This window comes from Lolium rigidum, chromosome 6, assembly GCF_022539505.1.
Source record: "Lolium rigidum isolate FL_2022 chromosome 6, APGP_CSIRO_Lrig_0.1, whole genome shotgun sequence".
NCBI lineage: Eukaryota > Viridiplantae > Streptophyta > Magnoliopsida > Poales > Poaceae > Lolium > Lolium rigidum.
In genome coordinates, this window is record NC_061513.1 from 221,052,985 (window position 1) to 221,060,352 (window position 7,368).

A 7,368-nucleotide genomic window follows, 5' to 3' on the forward strand; every position below is an offset into this window, starting at 1 on the left:
TAGCATGTCACTACAGAAATTATTCTTTTTATCGTTTACCTACTCGAGGACGAGTAGGAACTAAGCTTGGGGATGCTGATACGTCTCCAACGTATCTATAATTTCTTATGTTCCATGCTTGTTTTATGACAATACTTACATGTTTTGCTTGCACTTTATGATGTTTTTATGCATTTTCCGGAACTAACCTATTAACGAGATGCCGAAGGGCTAGTTGCTATTTTCTGTTGTTTTTGGTTCCAGAAAGGCTGTTCGGGCAATATTCTCGGAATTCGACGAAACGAAGACCCAACATCTTATTTTTCCCGGAACCTTCCAGAAAGTTAGAGGGGGACCAGAGGGGTGCCATGGGGGCCCCACACGTGTGGCCGGCGCAGCCCAGGAGGGGGGCGCGCCGCCCTAGTGTGAGGAGGACCCGTGGCCCCTCCGACTCCGACTCTTCGCCTATATAAGCCCTTTCGACCTAAAAACGCGAGATGAATGGACGAAACTCCAGAAAGACTCCAGGGGCGCCGCCGCCATCGCGAAACTCCAATTCGGGGGACAGAACTCTCTGTTCCGGCACCCTGCCGGGGCGGGGAAGTGCCCCCGGAAGCCATCTCCATCGATGCCACCGCCTCCATCATGCTCCGTGAGTAGTTCCCCCATGGACTCTGGGTTCTAGCTGTAGATAGTTGGTACTCTCTCTCCCATGTACTTCAATACAATGATCTCATGAGCTGCCTTAAATGATTGAGATCCATCTGATGTAATCGGTGTTGTGTTTGTTGGGATCCGATGGATGATACATTATGATTAGTCTATCTATAAAGTTTGTGAAGTTATTGTTGCTGCAATCTTGTTATGTTTAATGCTTGTCACTAGGACCCGAGTGGCATGATCTTAGATTTAAGCTCTATACTTATTGCTTAGATTGTATCTACAAGTTGTATGCACATGTCTATGTCCGGAACCAAAGGCCCCAAAGTGACAGAAATTGGGACAACTGGAGGGAAGGCGTAGGTATGAGGATCACATGTTTTCACCAAGTGTTAATGCTTTGCTCCGGTGCTCTATTAAAAGGAGTACCTTAATAGCCGATAGATTCCCTAGAGGCCCGGCTGCCACCGGCGAGTAGGACAAAAGATGTTGTACAAGTTTCTCATTGCGAGCACGTATGACTATATATGGAAAACATGCCTACATGATTAATAATCTTGATGTTCTATCTTAATGCTATTTCAATCCTATCAATTGCCCAACTGTAATTTGTTCACCCAACACTTGTCACTTGTTATTGGAGAGTTACCACTAGTGTAGATCGCTGGGAACCCCGGTCCATCTCTCATCATCATATACTTGTTCTACATGTCATTGGAAGTAGTATCAACTATTTTCTGGTGCCATTGCTCCTGTGTTACTGATATTGCTGCTGTGTTACTGTTACTATTGCTCTCATATTACTGCTGCTTTCACATCACCCCTGTTACTAGTGCTTTTCCAGGTGCAGCTGAATTGACAACTCAGTTGTTAAGGCTTATAAGTATTCTTTACCTCCCCTTGTGTCGAATCAATAAATTTGGGTTTTACTTCCCTCGAAGACTGTTGCGATCCCCTATACTTGTGGGTTATCATCCACTTCAGGCCATGGCGAGCCGTCTCCCACGCTTACAACGCCGACCTACACTTTCGCGCTCACGGGGTCGTCGACGGGCTCCCCCCCTTCGCTTGGCGGCAGGAGGTGGTGGACCAACTGGTTGGCCGGAAGTGCGCTGTGCAGCGCATCGATGACGGCTTCACCACCATGGAGGATACTTCCTCCTTTGGCCTTTGGGTGTGGACTGCCTCGCCACATCGTATCCCCAAGGTTTTATGGTGCACCTTCGTGAACAAAGGCGCCGGTGGCCTCTCTTCTAGGGTGCGCATCAACGAGGATCGGCCCGATCAATGGAAGAGGGGCGTCTCCTTCCGTATTTTGCTGCACATCGACCATGTGGAGGATTTCACGGGTGCACCGGAGTTGGACGGCGGCGAACCCATCACTGATTTCAGGCTGGTGTCGCACTCCCTTCCCCGGTTCCATCTTGGCACCGTCGACGGCATGCCGGTGAATACTGGCTCGGGCTCCATCATGCCGGCTCCCATCCCGGCTCTGGGTGAGCTAGGCCCAGCCTTCGCTCGACGCAGCAACGAGGATGATCGACGCAAGCAGGAACAAGTCTCTCGTAGAACTGAACGCGGCTACCGGGCTCGCTCCCGCCCACGTGAAGGGGAGCGTCCTTTTGCCCGACGATCTCCATCAAGAGGCCCGGACCGCCACCGCTCTCGCTCCACCACGAAGGAGGAACAACGTCGTCGCTCGCGGCATAGCTCCCGCTGCGACGACCGTGACTTCCGCAAACGCCAACGCCGAGATGACGATGACGAAGATGAGGAGGGGCGACACGGTCCCCGTCGCGAGCAGCAAAGACGCGCCTCCGCTCACTCCCTGCGGTCCAAGATCTCTGCGTTGGCGGAGGATCGCCGCGGCAACCGGGGCTCCGGCCGCTCCTCGGGTCGCTCTTCCAGTCGCTACGTGGAACGAAGCCGAAGGACTTTCAAGCAGTGGTTACCGGTAGAAGCTCGCGTGTTCGCCGATGCACTGCCTAACAAGATGGCCAGCCCGGTTGCAGCCCACGTTTCTCCTGACAAGGTTCAGCAGCACAAGAGCTGTGTCTCGAATCCGATCACCGCGGAGAGTTGCAGAGATTGGACCATGGCAATCAAGGAGGTTCCTTCGGGCCTCACGGCAGGTTTCTCACGTCTGGCCTCGCCTCCTCCCAATATGTCTGAAGATGCTAAGCTGCCTAGTTCTTGGGAAGAGGAAGACGAGCTCCCGGCCACCGAAACGGTGGCGATTCCGCCTCTGTCTTGTGCTGCTCCGCTCCTCCTGGACGCGTCAATGGAGGTTCCTGAGACGTGGGAGTCTCAAACTGAAGATGGGCCGGTTGTGGGGTCTCAAACCGTTGAAGGAGCGGCTGTGCTCCTGACCGCTAACGTGGACGTCATCCCGCTGCTGTCCAGTGTGCCGGTGGCTCAGGAAAGCGACGCTACACCTGAGAAGGAGTTGTTCATCCGCCCCCAGGCACCCCTTCTGCCGTGTCGCGCTCCGGTGATGCCGCAACGCCACCAAGATGAGAAGCAACCGGCCTCTGAAGTCAGACGCAGTGCTCGCCTCGTCAACAAACCCAAACTGCATGCTATGGACAAAGCCATACAGGTTCTCAACTCAAAGATGGGTGTGGCCGGGGAGGGTGTACCTTTGTTGCAGGCCAGGAAGGCGTACATGGAAAAATACAAAACCCAGCTCCCGAACTCTACGATCGACGCGCTCGTCAAGCTCTTCAAACTCAACATCCGCAGCATAACTGAAGCAGATGAAGCCCTCATCGCCATGGGTGGCCCAGAAGGCAGCGAGGCTGATGTTTAGGACTTGGCCTTTTAGTCCCTTGTTGGCTTCGCTTTGCTCCTGCTCGTCTTCATGTTCGTCGGTCGTGTTCCTTGTGTGTGGACGCTTTGTTTCACTTTGTCGTCCTAGCTTTCTTCATTATGATAGGGCCTAATCTTTCCATTGCGGACTGGAATACTCGTGGGTTGAATGATCAAGGCAGAAAAGACATTGTCCATGCTTTCCTTACGGATACCTTATGTCATATTGCCTGCATTCAAGAAACCAAACTGAATCACATTGACCAACAGACCGCCTTCTATATTGGGGGCTTCCGACTTCGATCCTTCGCACATCGTCCGGCCATCGGTACCCGAGGCGGCATCCTCTTGCTCTGGAACGATGACCATGTGGAGTTTTCTAATGTTCATCTCGGCACTCATCTCATCTCAGCTAATGTCACTATTCGTGCCTGCGGTACTCCTTTCAAGCTAACCATTGTTTATGGACCAAGTGATAATGCTGAGAAGGAAGAGTTTCTTGCAGAAGCGACTGCTGAGAGACCGCCTGACGATTCTAAATGGCTCATTATCGGCGATTTCAACCTCATATACCAAGCGGAGGACAAGAACAATGATAACCTTAATCTTCGGCTGATGGGTCTTTTTAGAAGGGCCCTTACTACATGTCAACTTAAGGAGTTGAAGCTTCAGAACAGGAGGTTCACTTGGAGCAATGAAAGGGAGAACCCAACTTTGGTGCGTTTAGACCGAGCTTTCTGCAATGCCGACTGGGACTTGGCCTTCGAGAATCACGTGCTTCATGCTTTGTCGTCATCCCTCTCGGACCATTGCCCGCTACTCCTCTCCAACCAAAGTGGACCACGAAGGCCGCCTTCTTTCCGTTTTGAGTCTTTCTGGACCAAAATGCCGGGTTTCAAAGAGACCGTCCAACTCGCATGGTCGACACCTTCTTTTCACACGCAGCCAGTACAGAGAATTAATCACAAGCTCAAAACTACTGCGTCTCGGCTGAAATCTTGGAGCAAAGGTCTTTTCTCCGACTGCAAACTCCAACTCCTCATGGCTTTGGATGTCATCTTGCAATTGGATGTTGCCCAGGAATCCCGAACCCTCTCTCCGGAAGAGCGAGGCCTCCGCGCTGATCTCAAAAAAGGGTTAAAGGTCTTGCAGCTTTAGAGCGGTCTCGCAAACGGCAAGCATCCAGAATCCGATACCTCCGTGAGGGTGACGCAAACACAAAGTTTTTCCACCTTCGCGTCAATGCTAGGAAACGCAAGAATCACATCTTTAGGCTCAAGCTCATTGATGGTTGGGCTACGACTCATGAGGAAAAAGAAAAATTGATCTTCGATCACTTCTCTAGCACCCTGGGCCGACCCCCTCCACAACAGCTGGACTTCAACTGGGATGCTTTAAATCCCACGGTGCACCCCCTTGAAGACTTGGGCCTGCCTTTCTCGGAACTAGAGATAAAAGAGGCCATCGACGCCATGCCAATTGATAAGGCGCCGGGACCTGATGGTTTCTCTATAGCCTTCTTCCGCTCCTGCTGAGATATCATAAAAGACGAACTTATGGGAACCATAAATGCCTTTTCTGAGTTATCAACACAGAACTTTCACATTTCGAACACCGCAAATATGGTGCTTCTACCGAAGAAAGATGGTGCTGAGTCCATTTCTGATTTTCGGCCTATTAGCCTTATTCATGTGATCCCAAAGATTATCGCTAAGGCTATGGCACGTCGTCTCAGCCCGAAGATGAATGAGATCATCTCCCGCAGCCAAAGTGCCTTCATCAAGAATATAACTATCCATGACAACTTCATGTACGTCAGAAACACGGCCCGCAAGCTTCACCACAGCAAAACGCCATCCCTTCTCATCAAGCTGGACATAGCCAAGGCTTTTGACTCTGTTCGTTGGGACTATATGCTTGACCTCCTGCAACGCCTTGGGTTTCCCCAGCGATGGCGTGCTCTCTTGACGACTTTGTTCTCTACGGCCTCGTCCAGAGTGCTTGTCAATGGGATTCCAGGAAAGAACATCTCTCATGGTCGCGGCCTCAGGCAAGGAGACCCCCTCTCGCCTCTCTTGTTTGATATCGCCATCGACCCGCTCCATAAAATCTTGGAAGAGGCTACGAACTCCGGGCTTCTTCACGCTACGCCGGGCGGTTTAGAGGGTCCTCGGGTCTCTCTTTATGCGGATGACGCGGCCATCTTCTTGACTCCTACAGAACATGATTTATCGGGGCTTGCCAATATCCTTTGTGAGTTTGGAGAGGTCACGGGCATGGTGACCAACGTGATGAAAAGTTCCATCGCCCCTATCCAATGTATAAATGTGGATCTACCGGATATCTTGGCGAACTTCCCTGCGTCGCTGGCCTCTTTCCCTATAAAGTACTTGGGGTTGCCTCTTTCCCTTGGGCGGCTCAGGAGGGCTGATCTTCAGCCATACATTGACAAAGCGGTAGCGCGTCTGAATCCTTGGAAAGGAAGATTTCTTAACCATGATGGATGCGCCGCTCTTGTTAAATCGGTGCTTTCTTATATGCCTATCTTTCAGCTAACGGCTCTAAAGGCAGACAAGGGCATTCTAAAGGCTTTCGCGAAAATTAGCCGTGGCATGCTATGGGCCTGCAAGGAGGCGGTTGATACGTCTCCAACGTATCGATAATTTCTTATGTTCCATGCTACTTTATTGATGATACCTACATGTTTTATGCATACTTTATGTCATATTTATGCATTTTCCGGCACTAACCTATTAACAAGATGCCGAAGAGCCAGTTGATGTTTTCTGCTGTTTTTGGTTTCTGAAATCCTAGTAAGGAAATATTCTCGGAATTGGACGAAATCAACGCCCAGGATCTTATTTTTCCACGAAGCTTCCAGAAGTCCGGAGAGGAAACGAAGTGGGGCGACGAGGCGATGCCACACTAGGGCGGCGCGGCCCAAGCCCTAGCCGCGCCGGCCTACTGTGTGGGCCCCTCGTGGCGCCCCCTGACCTACCCTTCTGCCTACTTAAGCCTTCGTCGAGAATAACTCCAGTACCGAGAGCCACGATACGGAAAACCTTCCAGAGACGCCGCCGCCGCCAATCCCATCTCGGGGGATTCAGGAGATCGCCTCCGGCACCCTGCCGGAGAGGGGAATCATCTCCCGGAGGACTCTACACCGACATGGTCGCCTCCGGAGTGATGTGTGAGTAGTTCACCCTTGGACTATGGGTCCATAGCAGTAGCTAGATGGTTGTCTTCTCCTCATTGTGCTATCATTGTCGGATCTTGTGAGCTGCCTAACATGATCAAGATCATCTATCTGTAATACTATATGTTGTGTTTGTTGGGATCCGATGAATAGTAAATGTATGTTATGTTGATTATCAATCTATCATGTGTTGTTTATGATCTTGCATGCTCTCTGTTGCTAGTAGAGGCTCTGGCCAAGTTTTTGCTTGTAACTCCAAGAGGGAGTATTTATGCTCGATAGTGGGTTCATGTCTCCATTAAATCTGGGGGAGTGACAGCAACCCCTAAGGTTGTGGATGTCTTTGTTGCCACTAGGGATAAAACATCAATGCTATGTCTAAGGATATATTCGTTGATTACATTACGCACCATACTTAATGCAATTGTCTGTTGTTTGCAACTTAATGCGGAGGGGTTCGGATGATAACCTGAAGGTGGACTTTTTAGGCATAGATGCATGCTTGGATAGCGGTCTATGTACTTTGTCGTAATGCCCAATTAAATCTCACACTACTCATCATAACATGTATGTGCATTGTCATGCCCTCTCTATTTGTCAATTGCCCAACTGTAATTTGTTCACCCAACATGCTAATTCTTATGGGAGAGACACCTCTAGTGAACTGTGGACCCCGATCCATTCTTTTACATCGAATACAATCTACTTGCAATACTCGTTCTACT